This window comes from Orcinus orca, chromosome 8, assembly GCF_937001465.1.
Source record: "Orcinus orca chromosome 8, mOrcOrc1.1, whole genome shotgun sequence".
Classification (NCBI taxonomy): domain Eukaryota; kingdom Metazoa; phylum Chordata; class Mammalia; order Artiodactyla; family Delphinidae; genus Orcinus; species Orcinus orca.
In genome coordinates, this window is record NC_064566.1 from 40872514 (window position 1) to 40892899 (window position 20386).

Consider the following 20386-nt stretch of genomic DNA (forward strand, 5'->3'; position numbering starts at 1 on the left):
AATTCAAGGGTGGGGTTGCTGACAAGATTAGGGTGTGTGCAGGGCTTGTACTCCCTTAATCTCAGGTGGTCTCCTAATCTTGATGAGCTTCTCTGGTCCCTTTAATCTTGCCTCAGGTGGTTTCTTGGCTCCTTCCTTGATTAGCAGCCCTTTGGAACTCAGGGAAGGTCATGGAGGCTAGAGTCTTGCCTACAAGAAATGGGGGGCAAAAAGGCCTCTGTGCTCAGGAGCCCCATAGGGCCCCACTTGGTTGCAAGGGCCCAGGTTCAATCCCTGGTTGGAGAACTAAGATTCTGCAAGCCACACATGGTGTGGTCAAAAAAAAAAAGACTAGAGGAAAGATAAGTAAAATAGAGAATAGAAAAACTGGAAAAAATTGGCAAAACTGAAAGCTTAGTTCTTTGAAAAGATCCACAAAATTGACAAAGCTGGAGCTAGATGAACTAAGGAAAAAAGAAGGCTAGGGACTTCCCTGGTGGTCCAGTGGCTAAGACTCTACCCTCCTAATGCAGGGAGCCCAGGTTCCATCCCTGGTCAGGGAACTGGATCTCACATGCCACAACTAAGTTCACATGCCACAACTAAAGATCCCACATGCTGCAACTAAAAAGATCCCACATGCCGCAGTGAAGATCAAAGATCCTGTGTGCCACAACTAAGACCTGGCACAGCCAAATAAATAAATATTTTTTTAAAAAAGAAGGCTCAAGTTACTAAAATGAAATGAAAATGGGGATATTACTACTGATTCTACAGAAATAAAATGGATTATAAGAGTACTATGAACAACTGTATGCCTACAAATTGGAGAACCAAGATGAAATGTAAAAATTTCTAGAAACATAAAAGCTACCAAAACTAAATCATAAAGAAATAGAAAATGTGAACAGACCTGTAACCAAGGAGACTGATCAATAAGCAAATGTCTCTCAACTAAGAAAAGCCCTGATCCTGATGACTTCATGGTGAATTCTACCAAATATTTACAGAACTAATACCATTTCTTCTCAAACTTTTCCACAGGGACTTTTCTCACGGGCCAGTGGTTAAGAATTGCCTTTCACTGCAGGGGATGCAGGTTCGATGCCTGGTCGGGGAACTAAGATCCCACATGCCACGGGGCAACTAAGCCCTCATGCCACAACTACTGAGCCCGTGCACTCTGGAGCCTGCGTGCCACAACTAGAGAGAAGCCTGCGTGCCACACCGAATGATCCCTCATGCCACAATGAAGATTGCGCATGCTGCAACAAAGACCCAAAGCAGCCAAATAAATAAATAAATATTTAAAAAAACACTTTTCCACCAAATTGAATACTTCCTACTCATTTATTTTATGAGTCCAGCATTACCCTGATAGCAAAGTCAGGAAAAGACACTAAAACAACAACAAAGACCTACAGAACAATATTCTTTATGAACATTCATGCAAAAATCCTTAGCAAAATTTCAGCAAACTGAATTCAGCATATTAAAGGAATTGCACACCATAACAAAAGGGATTTATTACTAGAAAGCAATGAGAGTTCAACATACAAAAATTGGTCAGTGTAATACACCACATTAACAGAAAAAAAGGTGAAAGACCCTCATGATCATCTCAATGTAGAAAAAGCATTAGAGAAAATTCAATGTACTTTCACGATGAAAACACTCAACAAACTAGGAATAGAAGGAACCTACCTCAGCATAATAAAAGCCATATATGAAAAACCCACAGCAAACATCAAACTTGTATGATCAGGGCACTCGTGATGGCTGTTCTCTTGCTCTCTGTACATCTCCTGCTTGACCAGTCCTTGCCTCACCTAGTCACCTGACTGACTTTCCCTCTTAATTATAGAGCCTAATCAGTAAATGCCTACATACTTGCCCCCAGAAAAGCTAAGTAATGGTTCTAATCTTTAGAACAGAACTATCTCCATTATGATAGTCTATCAAAGGGGTGTGCCCCTCTGCTGGTTTCCCTGGAAACCTTGACATGAATTCCCCCTATAACTGGAAACCTCCCTCTTTCCTAGGTAGCAAAGACTACTACCATTTCCTGCCTGCCTTCTGGGCACACACAGTGGGGTGTCACTCCAGGACCTTGCTTCAGACATGTAAGATTCCCCCTATCCATTAAACCATTGATGTCTCTGTTGCTGACTCGGGGCTCTTTCTTCTGTTTTGAGGCTGGGCAAGTACAGGGCTTGCAGGCCTGTCAGGTGCAGCCCATAATACTCAGTGATGAAAGACCGAAAGCTTTTCTTCTAAGTCAAGAACAAGGCAAGGATGCCTGCTTTTACCACGTTCATTCAACACTGTACTAGAAATTCTAATCAGAGCAATTAGGCAAGAAGAAAAGACATTCAAATTGGAAAGGAGGGAGTAAAATTATGTCTGTTCACAGATGATATTGAAACTGTGCAACTCAGATTGGGACTTGAACCCACAGTCTTTTAACTGAGATCACACACCTGGTCTCAGGACTTAATGAAGCTCAGGTTCTTGATGTCTCATTGCAGAAAGAATTCACTGAGAGACAAAGTGATAGATAAGAAGTTGATTTATTTAGAGAGCAACACACTCCACAGAGTGTGGGCCATCTCAGAAAGTGAGAGTGGCCCTGAAATATGGTGTGGTTAGTTTTCATGGGCTGGATAATTTCATAGGCTAATGAGTGGGAGGATCATTCCCATTATTTTGGGGAAGGGGCGGAGATTTCCAGGAATTGGGCCACTGCCTACTTTTTGGCTTTTTATGGTTAGCCTCAGAACTGTCATGGTGCTGGTGGGTGTGTCATTTATCATGCTAATGTATTACAATGAGCATATAATGAGGCTCAAGGTCTACTGGACGTCAAATCTTCTGCCATCTTGGACCCAGTTGGTTCTAAGTAGTCTCTGTCATGTCCTATGGCTATGTCATTCTTTTCAAGGTTGTGCCCTGCCCCCTCCCCTCCTGTTTCAATATGATTGTATATGTAGAACACCTTAAAGATGAAAAAAAAAAACCCGTTAGAACTAATAAATGAGTTCAGCAAAATAGCAGTATATAAAGTCTGCACACAAAAACTAGCTGCATTTCTACACACTAACAATCTGAAAAGGTAATTACAATAAACAATTCTATCTATAAGAGAATTAATAGAATAAAATATTTATGAATTAACTAAGGAGGTGAAAGACTTGTACAATGGAAATACAAAACATTGCTGAAAGAAACTGAAAATGATATAAAGAAATGGAAACACAGCCCCTGTTCATGTATTAGAGGACTTAATATTGTTACGATGTGTCAATACCACCCAACTGTTACCAAGGCTGTTGCCCCAGAATCATACCCCTGCCCCTCCCTCGAATGGAAACCAATTGCTCTTATCTAAGTTTTAGGAGGAAGCTGCAAAGAAAAAAACAAGAACTGGTTGGAACAAACTAGGCCCAAGATGGCGGAAGATTTGACGAAAAAGAACCTCCCTGCCTGAGACAAGGGGTCTCAGCCCAGGCTAGGACCGTGGGGCAAGTCCAGGCAACCTATTCAGTAACACAACCAATCTACAGATTCAATGCAATCCCTATCAAAATACCAATATGTTCTTTGCAGAAATGAAAAACCCATCCTAAAGTTCAAATGGTATCTTGAGGGACCCTGAATAGCCAAAACAATCTTGAAAAAGAAGAACAAAACTGGAGGACTACATTTCCTGATTTTAAAACTCCCCACAAAGCTACAGTAATCAAAAAAAAAAAAAAAAGTGGTACCGTTATAAAGACAAACGTATGGATGAATTGAATAGAATAGAAAGTTCAGAAATAATCCCTCACACCTATGATCAGATGATTTTTGACAAGGGTGCAAAGACCATTCAATGGGGAAAAGACTGTCTTTTTATCAATGGTACTGGGGAAACTGAATATCCACATGCAAAAGAATGAAGGTGGACCCTTACCTGACACTATATACAAAAATTAACTCAAAAAAATCAAAGACCTAAATATAAGACCTAAAAATATAAAACTCTTAGAAGAAGACATAGGGCAAAGTCTTCATGGCATTGGATTTGGCAATGATTTCTTGGATATGACACCAAAAGCCCAAACAACAAAAGAAAAAATAGACAAACTGGACTGGATGAAAGTTTTTTAATTTTGTACATCAAAAGACAATATTAACAGAATAAAAAGGCAACCCACCAAATGGGAAAGAGTGGCTGCAAATCATATACCTGATAAGTGATCGACATCCAGAATATGTAGAGATCACTGAAAACTGAACAACACAAAAATAAACTGATTTAAAAATGGGCAAGGGCCTTGAATAGACATTTCTTCAAAGCACATGAAAAGATGTTCAACGTCACTAATTTTTAGGGAAAGGCAAATCAAAAGTACAGTAAGATATCACCTCACATCCATTAGGAAGGCAACTATGAAAAAAACCAGAAAATAACAGTGTTGTTGAGGATTTGGAGAAATTGGAAATCTTATGCACTATTGGCAGGAAAGTAACATGGCGAAGCCACTGTGGAAAACAATAAGGTGGTTCCTCAAAAATTAAAATAGAATTGCTATATGATCCAGCAATTCTACTACTGTGTATATACCTAAAAGAACTGAAAAAAAGATCTGGTAGATTTTTGTACACCCATGTTCATTATTCACATTAGCTAAAACATGGAAGCAAGCCAAGTGTCCAATGATGAATGAATAAGCAAAACGTGGTATATACCTACAATGGAATATTAATCAGCCTTAAAAAGGAAGGAAATTCTGATATATGCCACAGCATGGATGAAGATGAACCTTGAGGACATTATGTCAAGTGAAATAAGCCAGTGCCCCCAAATCAAATACTATTTGATTCCATTTATATAAGACTCTTAGAGTAGTCAAAAATATAGAGCCAGAAAGTAGAATAGTGGTTGCCAGAGTCTGGGAAGAGTGGGGAATGGGGAGTTAGTGTTTAATGGGTAGAGAGTTTCAATTTTACAAGATGAAAAGACTAATGAAGGTGGATGGTGGTGATGTTTGCACAAAATTATGAATATATTTAATACCACTGAACTATACACTTAAAAATGGTTAAGACGGTAAATTTTGTTATGTGTATTTTACATTAAAAAAAGTCTGAAACAACAAAAAAAAGGGAAACTCTTTGTTGTCACTACCTCGTACAATCCCCAACCAAGAGTAAATCCTGAGCACATCTACATTTTATTTGACCTCTGTTTAGTTGAGAAAGCAAACTACTGGGACATTGACTTGCCTAGTTTTATTTGGTGAACAAAATCAACTTCCAGAAAGAGATGTCCCGGGAAGCCAGGAATAGGGTGCAAAACTTAAAGGGGTGCCAAGAATCTCAGTAACCAAGGTAAATATTTTAATGTAATATTTATAAAGATAAAAATTAATGTGGGGCTTCCCTGGTGGCGCAGTGGTTGAGGGTCCACCTGCCGATGCAAGGGACACGGGTTCGTGCCCCAGTCCGGGAAGATCCCACATGCTGTGGAGCGGCTGGGCCTGTGAGCCATGGCTGCTGAGCCTGCACATCCGGAGCCTGTGCTCCGCAACGTGAGAGGCCACAACAGTGAGAAGCCCGTGTACCGCCAAAAAAAAAAAAAAAATTTATGTGAAAAAATCCATGATAAAACAACTAAAATTTTTTTTTCAGGTAGTACAATTTTATTACTTAAACTTATAATAGTAAATACCAGAAGAACTAATTAACAGAACCTGCTAAAAGTGGAGAAGTATTTCAACAACCATTGCAGGTAATTATGAATATTTTCCTTTGAAACTACACCAAAACTCAACAAGTGGTGGGTTCTTAAAGGTCAGTTGCAATGTTGAATCTAAATATCAATGAACTGGGACTTCCCTGGTGGCACAGTGGTTAAGAATCTGCCTGCCAATGCAAGGACATGGGATCGAGCCCTGGTCTGGGAGGATCCCACATGCCATGGAGCAACTAAACGCGTGCACCACAACTGCTGAGCCTGTGCTCTGGAGCCCGTGAGCCACAACTACTGAGACTGTGCACCACAACTACTGAAGCCCACGCCGCACCTCGAGCCCGTGCTCTGCAACAAGAAGAGCCACCACAATGATAAGCCGGTGCACTGCAACAAAGAAGAGCCCCCACTCGCTGCAACTAGAGAAAGCCCGCACGCAGCAACAAAGACCCAATGCAGCCAAAAATAAAATAAAATAAATTTAAAAAAAATCAATGAACTTTTTGTACTCTGTTATATTAAAATGTGTTGGCCTATTGTACATTTTGAATGAATGCTGTACCCACACATTATTATTATAATGAATATAGTTTTGACCTGCAGACCCCTTGCAGGGGTCTCAGGGACCCCAGTGGCTTATGGACCACAGTGTGAGAACCACATTATACAATCCCTAACCCACTCTCATCATTTTTTTTTTTAGGTTTTCTCTATTTTTTTATTAATGCAGCAGGTTCGTATTAGTCATCAGTTTTATACACAGCAGTGTATACATTCCCACCAGTGTAAATCCCAATCGCCCAATTCATCACACCCCCACCCCCACCCCCCACGGATTTCCCCCCATGGTGTCCATATGTTTGTTCTCCAAATCTGTGTCTCAATTTCTGCCCTGCAAACTGGTTCATCTGTACCATTTTTCTACGTTCCACATACATGCGGTAATATACAATATTTGTTTTTCTCTTTCTGACTTATTTCACTCTGTATGACAGTTTCTAGATCATCCATGTATTAACAAATGACCCAATTTCGTTCCTTTTTATAGATGAGTAATATTCCATTGTATATATGTACCACATCTTCTTTATCCATTCACCTGTCGATGGGCATTTAGGTTGTTTCCATTACCTGGCTATTGTAAACGGTGCTGCAATGAACACTGGGGTGCATGTGTCTTTTTGAATTCTGGTTTTCTCTGGGTATATGCCCAGTAGTGGGATTGCTGGATAATATGGTAATTCTATTTTTAGTTTTTTAAGGAACCTCCATACTGTTCTCCATAGTGGCGGTATCAGTTTATATTCCCACCAACAGTGCAAGAGGATTCCCTTTTCTCCACACCCTCTCCAGAATTTGTTTGTAGATGTTCTGATGAACCAATTCTAACTGGTGTGAGGTGATACCTCATTGTAGTTTTGATTTGCATTGCTCTAATAATTAGTGATGTTAAGCAATTTTCATGTGCTTCTTGGCCACTGTATGTCTTCTTCGGAGAAATGTCTATTTAGGTCTTCCGCCCATTTTTGGATTGGGTTGTTTGTTTTTTTAATATTGAGCTGCATGACCTATTTATATATTTTGGAGATCAATCCTTTGTCCGTTGATTCATTTGCAAATATTGTCTCCAATTCTGAGGGTTGTCTTTTCATCTTGTTTATGGTTTCCTTTGCTGTGCAAAAGCTCTTGAGTTTCATTAGGTCCCATTTGTTTATTTTTGTTTTTATTTCCATTACTCTAGGAGGTGGATCAAAAGAGATTTTGCTGTGATTTATGTCAAAGAGTGTTCTTCCTATGTTTTCCTCTAAGAGTTTTATAGTGTCAGGTCTTACATTTAGGTCTCTAATCCATTTTGAGTTTATTTTTGTATATGGTGTTAGGGAGTGTTCTAATTTCATTCTTTTACATGTAGCTGTCCAGTTTTCCCAGCACCACTTATTGAAGAGACTGTCTTTTCTCCATTGTATATCCTTGCCTCCTTTGTCATAGATTAGTTGAGCACAGGTGTGTGGGCTTATCTCTGGGCTTTCTATCTTATTCCATTGATCTATGTTTCTGTTTTTGTGCCAGCACCATATTGTCTTGATTACTGTAGCTTTGTAGTATAGTCTGAAGTCAGGGAGTCTGATTCCTCCAGCTCTGTTTTTTTCCCTCAAGACAGCTTTGGCTATTTGGGGTCTTTTGTGTCTCCATACAAATTTTAAGATTTTTTTGTTCTAGTTCAGTAAAAAATGCCATTCGTAATTTGATAGGGATTGCATTGAATCTGTAGATTGCTTTGGGTAGTATAGTCATTTTCACAATATTGATTCTTCCAATCCAAGCACATGGTATATCTTTCCATCTGTTGGTATCATCTTTAATTGCTTTCATCAGTGTCTTATAGTTTTCTGCATACAGGTCTTTTGTCTCCCTAGGTAGGTTTATTCCTAGGTATTTTATTCTTTTTGTTGCAATGGTAAATGGGAGTGTTCCCTTAATTTCTCTTTCAGATTTTTCATCATTAGTGTATAGGAATGCAAGAGATTTCTGTGCATTACTTTTGTATCCTGCAACTTAACCAAATTCATTGATTAGCTCTAGTAGTTTTCTGGTGGCATTTTTAGGATTCTCTGTGTATAGTATCAGGTCATCTGCAAACACTGACAGTTTTACTTCTTCTTTTCCAATTTGTATTCCTTTTATTTCTTTTTCTTCTCTGATTGCTGAGGCTAGGACTTCCAAAACTATGTTGAATAATAGTGGTGAGAGTGGACATCCTGGTCTTGTTCCTGATCTTAGAGGAAATGCTTTCAGTTTTTCACCATTGAGAATGATGTTTGCTGTGGGTTTGTCGTATATGGCCTTTATTATGTTGAGGTAGGTTCCCTCTATGCCCACTTTCTGGAGAGTTTTTACCATAAATGGGTGAGTATTGTCAAAAGATTTTTCTGCATCTATTGAGATGATCATATGGTTTTTATTCTTCAGTTGGTTAATATGGTGTATCACATTGATTGATTTGCATATATTGAAGAATCCTTGCATCCCTGGGATAAATTCCACTTCATCATGGTGTATGATCCTTTTAATGTGTTGTTGGATTCTGCTTGCTAGTATTTTGTTGAGGATTTTTGCATCTATATTCATCAGTGATATTGGTCTGTATCTTTATTTGTAGCATCTTTGTCTGGTTTTGGTATCAGAGTGATGGTGGCCTCATAGAATGAGTTTGGGAGTATCCCTTCCCCTGTAATGTTTTGGAAGAGTTTGAGAAGGACGGGTGTTAGCTCTTCTCTAAATGTTTGATAGAATTCACCTGTGAAGCCATCTGGTCCTGGACTTTAGTTTACTGGAAGATTTTTAATTCCAGTTTCAATTTCATTGCTTGTGATTGGTCTGTTCATATTTTCTATTTCTTCCTGGTTCAGTCTTGGGAGGTTATACCTTTCTAAGAATTTGTCCATTTCTTCCAGGTTGTCCATTTTATTGGCATAGAGTTGCTTGTAGTAGTCCCTTAGGATGCTTCGTATTTCTGCGGTGTCTGTTGTAACTTCTCCTTTTTCATTTCTAATTTTATTGATTTGAGTCCTCTCCCTCTTTTTCTTGATGAGTCTGGCTAATGGTTTATCAATTTTGTTTATCTTCTCAAAGAACCAGCTTTTAGTTTTACTGATGTTTGCTATTGTTTTCTTTGTTTCTATTTATTTCTGCTCTGATCTTTATGATTTATTTCCTTCTGCTAACTTTGGGTTTTGTTTGTTCTTCCTCTAGTTCCTTTAGGTGTAAGGCTAGATTGTTTATTTGAGATTTTTCGTGTTTCCTGAGGTAGGCTTGTATAGCTATAACTTCCCTCTTAGAACTGCATTTGCTGCATACCATAGGTTTTGGATCGTCGTGTTTTCATTGTCATTTGTCTCTAGGTATTTCTTGATTTCCTCTTTGATTTCTTCAGTGTTCTCTTGGTTATTTAGTAACGTATTGTTTAGCCTCCATGTGTTTGTGTTTTTTCCGTTTTTTTCCCTGTAATTCATTTCTAATCTCATAGCGTTGTGGTCAGAAAAGATGCTTCATATGATTTCAACTTTCTTAAATTTACTGAGGCTTGATCTGTGACCAAAGATGTGATCTATCCTGGAGAATGCTCCATGCACACTTGAGAAGAAAGTGTAATCTGCTGTTTTTCGATGGAATGTCCTATAAATATCAATTAAATCTATCTGGTCTATTGTGTCATTTAAAGCTTCTTTTTCCTTATTTATTTTCATTTTGGATGATCTGTCCATTGGTGTAAGTGAGGTGTTATGGTCCCCCACTATTATTGTGTTACTGTCGCTTTCCTCTTTTAGAGCTGTTAGCAATTGCCTTATGTATTGAGGTGCTTCTATGTTGGGTGCATATATAATTGTTATATCTTCTTCTTGGATTGATCCCTTGATCATTATGTAGTGTCCTTCCTTGTCTCTTATAACATTCTTTATTTTAAAGTCTATTTTATCTGATATGAGTATTGCTACTCCAGCTTTCTTTTGATTTCCATTTGCATGGAATATCTTTTTCCATCCCCTCACTTGCAGTCTGTATGTGTCTCTAGGTCTGAAGTGGGTCTCTTGTAGACAGCATATATATGGGTCTTGTTTTTGTATCCATTCAGCAAGCCTGTGTCTTTTTGTTGGAGCATTTAATCCATTCACGTTTAAGGTAATTATCGATCTGTATGTTCCTATGACCATTTTCTTAATCCTTTGGGGTTTGTTTTTGTAAACAATGAAACCCTTTTCTTCTCTTGTGTTTCCCACTTAGAGAAGTTCCTTTAGCATTTGTTGTAGAGCTGGTTTGGTGGTCCTGAATTCTCTTAGCTTTTTCTTGTCTGTAAAACTTTTTTGATTTCTCCCTTGAATCTGAATGAGATCCTTGCTGGGTAGAGTAATCTTGGTTGTAGGTTCTTCCCCTTCATCACTTTAAGTATATCATGCCACTCCCTTCTGGCCTGTAGAGTTTCTGCTGAGAAATCAGCTGTTAACCTTATGGGAATTCCCTTGTATGTTATTTGTCGTTTTTCCCTTGCTGCTTTCAATAATTTTTCTTTGTCTTTAATTTTTGCCAATTTGATTACTCCGTGTCTTGGCATGTTTCTCCTTGGGTTTATCCTGTATGGGACTCACTGCGCTTCCTGGACTTGGGTGGCTATTTCCTTTCCCATGTTAGGGAAGTTTTCAACTATAATCTCTTCAAAAGTTTCTTGGTTCCTTTCTCTCTCTCTTCTCCTTCTGGGACCCCTATAATGCGAATGTTGTTGTGTTTAATGTTGTCCCAGAGGTCTCTTAGGCTGTCTTCATTTCTTTTCATTCTTTTTTCTTTATTGTGTTCTGCTGCAGTGAATTCCACCGTTCTGTCTTCCAGGTCACTTATCCATTCTTCTGCCTCAGTTATTCTGCTATTGATTCCTTCTAGTGTAGTTTTCATTTCAGTTATTGTATTGTTCATCTATGTTTGTTTGTTCTTTAATTCCTCTAGGTCTCTGTTAAACATTTCTCTCATCTTCTCAATCTTTGCCTGCATTGTTTTTCTGAGGTCCTGGATCATCTTCACTATCATTATTCTGAATTTTTTCTGGAAGGTTGCCTATCTCCACTTCATTTAGTTGTTTTTCTGGGGTTTTATCTTGTTCCTTCATCTGGTACATAGCCCTCTGCCTTTTCATCTTGTCTATCTTTCTGTGAATGTGGTTTTTGTTCCACAGGCTGTAGGATGGTAGTTCTTCTTCCTTCTGCTGTATGCCCTTTGGTGGATGAGGCTATCTAAGAGGCCTGTGCAGGTTTCCTGGTGGGAGGGACTGGTTGTGGGTAGAGCTGGGTGTTGCTCTGGTGGGCAGAGCTCAGTAAAACTTTAATCTGCTTGACTGCTGATGGGTAGGGCTGGGTTCCCTCCCTCTTGGTTGTTTGGCCTGAGGCGACCTAACACTGGAGCCTACCTGGGCTCTTTGGTGGGGCTAATGGCAGACTCTGAGAGGGCTCACACCAAGGAGTACTTCCCAGAACTTCTTCTACCAATGTTCTTGTCCCCACGGTGAGCCACTGCCACCCCCTGCCTCTACAGGAGACCCTCCAACACTAGCAGGTAGGTCTGGTTCAGTCTCTATGGGGTCACTGCTCCTTCCCCTGGGTCCCGATGCACACACTACTTTGTGTGTGCCCTCCAAGGGTGGAGTCTGTTTCCCCCAGTCCTGTCGAATTCTTGCAATGAAATCCCACTAACCTTCAAAGTCTGATTTTCTAGGAATTCCTCCTCCTGTTGCCAGACCCCCAGGTTGGGAAGCCTGACGTGGGGCTCAGAACCTTCACTCCAGTGGGTGGACTTCTGTGGTATAAGTGTTCTCCAGTCTGTGAGTCACCCACCCAGCAGTTATGGGATTCAATTTTGCTGTGATTGCGCCCCTCCTACCATCTCATTTTGGCTTCTCCTTTGTCTTTGGATGTGGGATATCTTTTTTGGTGAGTTCCAGTGTCTTCCTGTCGATGACTGTCCAGCAGCTAGTTGTCTAAAACATCTAAATTTTGAATAAAGATGAGATCTGACAGGACAAGGAATAGGGTGAGGTGAGCAAGGCAGGTTCATGTAAATACCATGTACCATCCTGCCTTCATTTAAAATGCTGATATTTTGTTCATCACAGATTTTTACATTAATTTTTGTTTTTAGAAATATTTTATTAATCAATATATATTTTGCTTTCTCAGTTTTTGTCACTGCCTTAAATTTTGCACTAGAGGAGAATGCCTTACTTGCTCAGCCTAATCCAGTCCTGCTTACCAGCTTTTACAACGTCTTCTTCCAAGTTGAAACAGCTCATGTGATCCATTTCTTGTAGGAGGTATTTGTCAGTTTTGATTCAGTACACCTGGTTTGCCTTGTGACTCCAGCTCTCCAGTGGGTTCAAAAAATTATGATTTTGTAGATTATCCAGCTTTTTCTCATTGTTAGGGTTGGAGTGACACTCTTGCTGCTTTCTAAATCCTAAGCAGGAGTGGAAGTTTTTTTAATTACCATTTTAACCATTTTAAATTGTACAGTTCAGTGGCATGTAGTTTATTCACAATGTTAAGTAACCATCACCACTATCCATTTTCAAAATTTGTTCATCATCCCAAATGGAAACTCTGTATCCATTAAATAATAACTCCCCATTCCTTCCTCTCTGCAGCCCCTGGTAACCTCTGTTATACTTTCTGTCTCTATGAGTTTGCCTATTCTAGATACATACCTCTCATCAGTAGAATCATAAGCTATTTGTCATTTTGTGTATGACATTTCACTTAGCATAGTATCCTCAAAATTTATCAATATTGTAGCTGTTACAGAATTTCTTTTAAAGACTGAATCATATTCCACTGTGTATACATACACATTTCATTTATCTGTTCATCTGTTGATGGATACTTGGGTTGTTTCCACTTTTTGGCTATTGTGAATAATGCTGGTATGAACACTGGAGTACAAAATATCTGCTTGAATTCCTGCTTTCAATTATTTGGGGTATATAACTAGAAGTATCATTTTTAAAATTTAAAATTGTTTTGATTTTAAATGTCATGTAAACATATTACTAAAATTCAGAAAGGAGAAAAAAATTACTTTTAAACAATTACTGTATTTTTTCCCGGATTTTATTCCCATTTATTTTTGTTTTCTTTAACAATAATGTACTGTGTCAGGTTCCCTGGGAAGCTGAGCTGGAGATCTGCATGCAAAAAGTGTACTAGGGTGTTCTCCTAGATCAACATCTGTCAGGGAGTGTAAAAAGGATATTGGGCAGAGAGGAAAGTTGAACTGCACAAGGAGGGCTGGTCCCCAGGGAGCTCCAAAGCTGGGCCAGGACTTCAGACTTGTACCTCCTTCAGACAAGAAACCTGAGCCTTTACACCTCCCTGGACTAGTGCAGCTTTGATGGCAGATGACCTATGCAATCACACAGGGCCCCCCACACTCAGAAGAACTCCATGTCTCGGTTTAATTATCAGCTGTCACAGACACTTGTCTTAATTTTTCTTAAAATTTCTTAATTTTTAAAAATTTTTTTAATTTTTGTTACTTTCTTAATTTTTGAACAAGGGGCCCCACATTTTCATTTTCACTGGGCCCTACAAATTACATAGCTAGTCCTGTCCTCCACTGTACATTCGATGAGAGTTATTCCCAGGGAGGGAGCCAGACCTTGAACAAGGCAACCTCTTTTGTCTGAAAGCCATTCTCAGAAAGTGACTCATCTGGGAGCTATCAGCCACCCATACTCCAGAGAGCTGGAACAGTGTAAGCCTCAGTCTGAAGGCATTTAGATGGTAAATGACAGCAACTACTACAAGGAGCTTCAGACACGTAATACTTTTACATAGTTGGAATTATGCTGAATATATATAGATTTGTTGTCTACTTTACACTTGATGTCATATCATAGACATTTTCAGTGAAACTGTATTGTCTTCATAGCTATCCTTTTTAACTCTATGCACTATTTCAGGGCAGATGTATTTTACGTAATGATTTCATTTCCCTCATCAGTCATTATTTCTATATCTATTTTACTATTTCATCATCTATAATTTTCTCACCAGCTCCTCAAATTTTCTGTGAAAACAATGAAATACAAACTTCTCTACTGATTTACTGTTAAACAGTTAGGTTTCTGACTTATTGCTATTTAAATAATGTTATAATGAACATCTTCCTTTATACAGGGTTTTCTATGATTGATGTCAATTCCCTCGGTGTAGATTTCTATATGTAGAATTATTAGTTGAGGTAGGCCAATTTTATGGCTTTTGATACAAACTGCCAAGTTGTTTTCCCAAAAAATTATATCAATTACATACCCAGAGACAAGAGAATACCAGTTTCACAGCATCATGGCCATTACTGTGTATTATTTTTTAAAATATTTTGTGGTTCATATTTTTTAAATGTTTTAAATTATTTTTCTCATTTAATTAGCAAAATAGTACATCAGAGTTGACTTAGTCAACAATTTATGAAAAAAAGATTAAAACACACAAAAATTGAAAGAACTGTACAGCAAATACCCATATACCCAATACCTGGACTTAAACATTTTGCAATATTTGCTTTAACACATACATTGATATCTAGCCATCCCTCTATCCATCAATACCTATTTTTTATTTATTTATTTATTTATTTATTTATTTTTTTTTTAAATTTATTTATTTATTTTTGGCTGTGTTGGGTCTTCGTTTCTGTGCCAGGGCTTTCTCTAGTTGCGGCAAGCGGGGGCCACTCTTCATCGCGGTGCACGGGCCTCTCCCATTGCGGAGCACAGGCTCCAGATGCGCAGGCTCAGTAGTTGTGGCTCACGGGCCCAGTTGCTCCGCGGCATGTGGGATCTTCCCAGACCAGGGCTCGAACCCATGTCCCCTGCACTGGCAGGCAGATTCTCAACCACTGCACCACCAGGGAAGCCCAATACCTATTTTTTAAATTTACCTCAAAGTAGGTTGTATTCAACATTATTCTTCATCCCTCACTTTAGCACGTGTACCACTACACAGAGTTCAATATTTTTTTACTGGTCTTTTAAAATGTAAAATTTAAATACAATAAAATGCATAAATCTTAAGTGTACCATTTGCTGAGTTTTGGCAAACACATACACCTATGAAACACAAACGTCTATCATGATGCCATAAAGTTGCTTCATGCCTCCTTCCATTAAACCCTGCCCCCAATACATGTCCCCCTCCCAGAAGCAACCACTATTTTTAGTTTTTTAAATTATAGTTTACACGAGCCAATTCCAGAACTTCATATCAACGGAATTACACAGTATGTAAGTTTTGGGGATGAGGATTCTTTCACTCAGCATAATGCCTTTGAGATTCATCCCTGTTGTTTCATGTACTAGCAGGTTTTCTTCTCCCTTTTTATTCCTGAGTAGTATTCCATAGCATGAATATACCACAGGTATTTATTGATTCTCCTGTTAATGGACACCTGGGCTTTGTCCATTTTTTGTCATTTATGAATAAAGCTGTTAAGAATTTCAGAGATTTTTATCTCACATTTATTATTATGAGTGAAGTTATGCATTTTCATTATATTTATTTACCAGTTGTAATCTCTCTTTAATGAATTATATATTTACTCATGACATTTGCTTAATAATTTCTTGGAGTTTCAAGCATTTTCTATACAAATTTAAGAGCTTTTTTAATAGTAAGGGTATTCCTTCCATAACTACCTTACTTGTAGTTTGTATTTAACTATTTTTATTACTTTGGGGGGGACAGTAATGGCCAAATCTCAAAATTTACTTATAAAATAGAAGTTCTATTTTATAATATATTCTGAAATTATCTAAGAGGATTAACTATATATATTTAAAGAATTTTTTTGTTCTCTGTGGAAATTTAATAGCACTATCACAGAAATACACATACACACATTTACAAAACTTTACAGAGACAAAATGGTTTAAATTTTACTTTAAATTCATGTGTAAGTTCTACACTATCACTAGATTCATAGCTGAGAGCTTATTATGAAGTTCTGAAATTGAGTAATAAGAAACCTCTGATTCTGGCATATATCTGGAGAAAACCGTAATTCAAAAAGATACATGTACCCCAATGTGCATTGCAGCACTACTTACAATAGCCAGGACATGGAAGCAACCTAAATGTCCATCGACAGAGGAATGGATAAAGAAGATGTGGTACGTATATAAAACGGAATATTACACAGCCATAAAGAAAAAATGAAATAATGCCATTTGCAGTGACATGGATGGACCTAGAGACTGTCATACTGAGCGAAGTAAGTCAAAGACAAATATCATATGATATCGCTTATATGTGGAATCTAAAAAAAATGGTACAAATGACCCTATTTGCAAAACAGAAATAGAGTCACAGATGTAGAAAACAAACTTATGGTTACCAAGGGGGAAAGGGAGGGAGAGGGATAAATTGGGAGATTGGGATTGACATATACACACTATTATATATAAAATAGATAACTAACAAGAACCTACTGTATAGCACAGGGAACTCTACTCAATACTCTGTAATGACCTATATGGGAATAGAATATACACAAGAGTGCATATATGTATATGTATAGCTGATTCACTTTGCTGTACAGCAGAAACACAATATTGTAGATCAACTATACTCCAATAAAAATTAATTTTAAAAAAAGAAGCCTATAATTCTGATTACCAATTCCAATGGGGGAGGGGGGTTACACCACCAAGCAATTCTTCAACACCACCTGGGTGTCCTACAATTCAACTAAATTCTGATATTGTCTACCTGGAGATAGCATCAGAGCCTACAGTTTAAGTGTTCAGTCTCACAGGACGTCACCCTTCCACACACAATTCAGACGCCAACCACAAGTCCAGGTTGTCACCTGTGCTTCTTAGAGATCAGAGGTTCCCATGACCTCCTGGAGTTTGATTAATTGCTAGAGCGGCTCACAGAACTCAGGGAAACATTTTACTTACTAGAGTTACCAGTTTATTATAAAAGTACAAACTCAGAAACAGCCAGAAGAAAGAGATGTATGGGGCAAGGTATGTGGGAAGGGGCATGGAGCTTCCATGCTCTCTCCAGTCATACCACTCTCCCTGCATCCCCACATGTTCACCAACACGGAAGCTCTCTGAACCCCATCTTTCTGGGGGGTTTTATGAAGTGCTTATTACAGAGCCATGATTGATTAAATCATTGGCCACTGGTGATTAAATTCAAATTTAGCCCCTCTCCCCTGCCAGGAGGTCAGGGAGTGGGACTGAAAGTTCCAACCTCTAATCACTTAGCTACCTCTACTGGCAACTAGCTTGCATCTTTGGGATCAGTCCAAAGTCACCACATTAACATAACAGACACCTTTGTCACTCTGAAGGCTTAGGAAATTCCTAGGGTTTTACTAGTTCTGTGCTGCAAACAGGACAAAGGCCAACTATATATTTCTCATTATAAATCACAGCATAATGCTGCTAAAATGCCTTTTTTTCAAAGTTTTCATTTCCCCTGGGAAAACAGTTACTGAAAAACTGTATTTAGGAAATTAGGTTAAAATACTGCTTTTGGATCAATCCATGTGCAAGCAAGACACTGGTTTTTTTTTTAAGTCTGGCTCTTCCTCTCTCTTGGCAGGATTTGAAGATCTCTAATTAACTAAACTTCCAAATTGTACAGAGATTATAGTTTTTGAAGTAGAGAGCTGAAAGCTTTCTATCAAAGGACCTATTGTGAGAGAAAGTAGAAAGAAAATGAAGTGGTTGCTAGCCTGGTGTATATTAGGATATTATCAGAGAGAACGATGGCACTTGTCTTTGGAGAAGCTGACAAATCCAGGTAGCAGGGTACCCAAATAGGAATTTTACTTAATGATCTGGCAGTAATATAATGTGATGGTTAATCTCATGTGTCAACTTGACTGGGCCAAGGGATGCCCATTTCTGAGTGTGTCCTTAAAGACATCAAAGAATGGATTTTGTTACATCCACTTTCCTTTCCCTTTCTACTTGGAACACAATGTCCCATATAAGACCAGAAACTTGAGAAGTATTTCAGTAAAACTTGCCATGCACATCAGAGGGATAATAAGTCCTTGGGTATAAACTGGTTCTATGACCCAGACAGCAATTTCTGATCCCAACACTTATCACATTTCCTGTTACACAGGCTTATAGAACTGTTCCTTTACATCAGAAAACTTAACCGTTTGTAATGCTATATGTGATTATTTGATTGATATAGTCATCCCCCCAGTAGACTATAAGCCCCAAGAAAGTGGGGACCATGACTGGTTTTGCTCACCATTACATCTCCAGCATCTAGTCTAGTAGGTGTTCAATAATTCTGTGATGAATGACTGAAGAAATAGGTGGCAAGTCCAGAGCCCAGACTTCTGGTTCCACTGGTGCTGCCTTGTGTGACCTTGGACAGAGAATTACATTTCCACTGAGTCTCAGATACCATATTTGGAAGAGGGTCTCAACAAGATGGTGACTAAGTGTTCATCCACTTTAGACTTCTAATCTCTTTAAATACAAGAAAAGAAACAAAAGATGTCAAGAGTAGACGATGGACCAGTAGGGTGCTGGAGGAGAGGCAGTGGCAGAGGGTGGTTGGCCGAGCATCCCCAGGAAACGGCAGGAATGACTCCTGGGAGAAGTGTGATCTGTCTGCAGCCTTTGAAAAATTGTGAAGGGAAAGAAGTTTCTCATTGAAAACCTCTTTTTTTCTTTCTGTACCCCTTTCTTAAGTCCCCACACCTACCACCTTCAACATGACCATGCCAGCAACTCCAGCAAATCAGTGTCATCACGCCTCCCATTCTGTCCTGCCTCTAAGAAAATGCTGGAATTAAACACATTCACGTGTAAATGCAGTTTTAGTAACCTTCTAACACTTTACTCTCCTGCCATCAGGGTTTGCATTTTCCAACTTAGCCTGTTTGGGGGAATAAATTAAATGATAAGGATTGAACTTCAGGCAAGGTGGGGACTTTTTTGTAGTGGTCAAAGGGAGACTTTCATAAGGCTCCTCAAATCCCATGCAGAGGTGCCACGCTCCACCAGCTTCACCTCAGTACCTGGCTCCTAGGAGCATCAGGAAAATCCAAGTGCACAAACCCAGTTCCTACATACCACTTTGCCATTAAAATCATCATTTAGGTTCCCTACATCCCAGGGCTGGGACTCTGGTGAGGCATGTGAGGCACTAACCTTGGGAGCAAAATATGAGGGTACTGAAATACTTAGTAATCAAGATAATATTCTAATGTAACACTTTAAAATCAAAATTAATGCAAAAAATCCATGATGAACAAGATATCAAATTTTTAATGAGCAAACATCAGTATTGTTGATTTTTTTACTTTTGCCTCAGGCTCCAATATGGCTTGGCTAGGCACTTCCTTGACTCTCACTCCCTTCCATTCTGATGAAATGCAACTGTGAGTGCACATAATGAAATGTGCCACGGAGGCACCTTGTGCTGATTACATCACTGTGTGCTGGGGTGGGGGGGTGGGAGAGCACCCAGGGCTCAGGTCAGGGGAGCATCCATCCAGGAAGGGCAGGGAGCCCTCAGAATGCATCCTGGAGGGAGGTTCCCAAAGCCCAAGAAAGGCGCTCACTGGAGCACAACAACCCTGTTGAAACCATAAACGCTCCCAGCACACAGAAATGTCAGAGCCATGTACAGGGTTTTCACATTCCGCCCGGCATACTAAAGACGGGATCTCTGCCATGAAACAGTGAAATCCTCCATTTCCTGTTCTACAAAAACTTCCCTGTCCTGAAAAAATCCACAAACATAATATTGCTTGTTTTCTATCACTCTAGGAGCAAATGCAGGGAAGGGGGACAAAGAAAGCTATTTCTCTTTGCTGAGCGCTGAGAGAACATGATAAATGATGAAAATGATGACAGGGAAGGATCTGTGTTCTGAGAGACTTTTAGTGAGTCATGAAGACCTCCTACACACACTGTCCCCAAGGGGCAGTGGAGGTGGAGATGAGGCATCTCATCGGTGCCGTTAGTGAGTCAGGCTGCTGTCAAGGCTACAGCCCTCCTCCGCTAACGTAGGCAGGGGGAGAATGCCAAAGGAAAAATGCTCCTTACCTTAAGTGAATGGGAGCATATTTTTGAAATGGAAATTAATCGTT

At 39.1% G+C, this 20386-nt stretch overlaps 1 long non-coding RNA gene across 1 annotated transcript in view; it reads right to left on the bottom strand.

Moving 5' to 3' along the window:
- The window catches only part of LOC125965224 (uncharacterized), a 149848-nt gene extending 131102 nt beyond the window's left edge, over nucleotides 1-18746 (bottom strand). Inside the window, exon 1 of the long non-coding RNA XR_007478873.1 lies at nucleotides 18532-18746. This is a non-coding gene — a long non-coding RNA (uncharacterized LOC125965224). The remainder of the gene's footprint in view (nucleotides 1-18531) is intronic.
- Between the last annotated feature and the right edge of the window lie 1640 nt (nucleotides 18747-20386).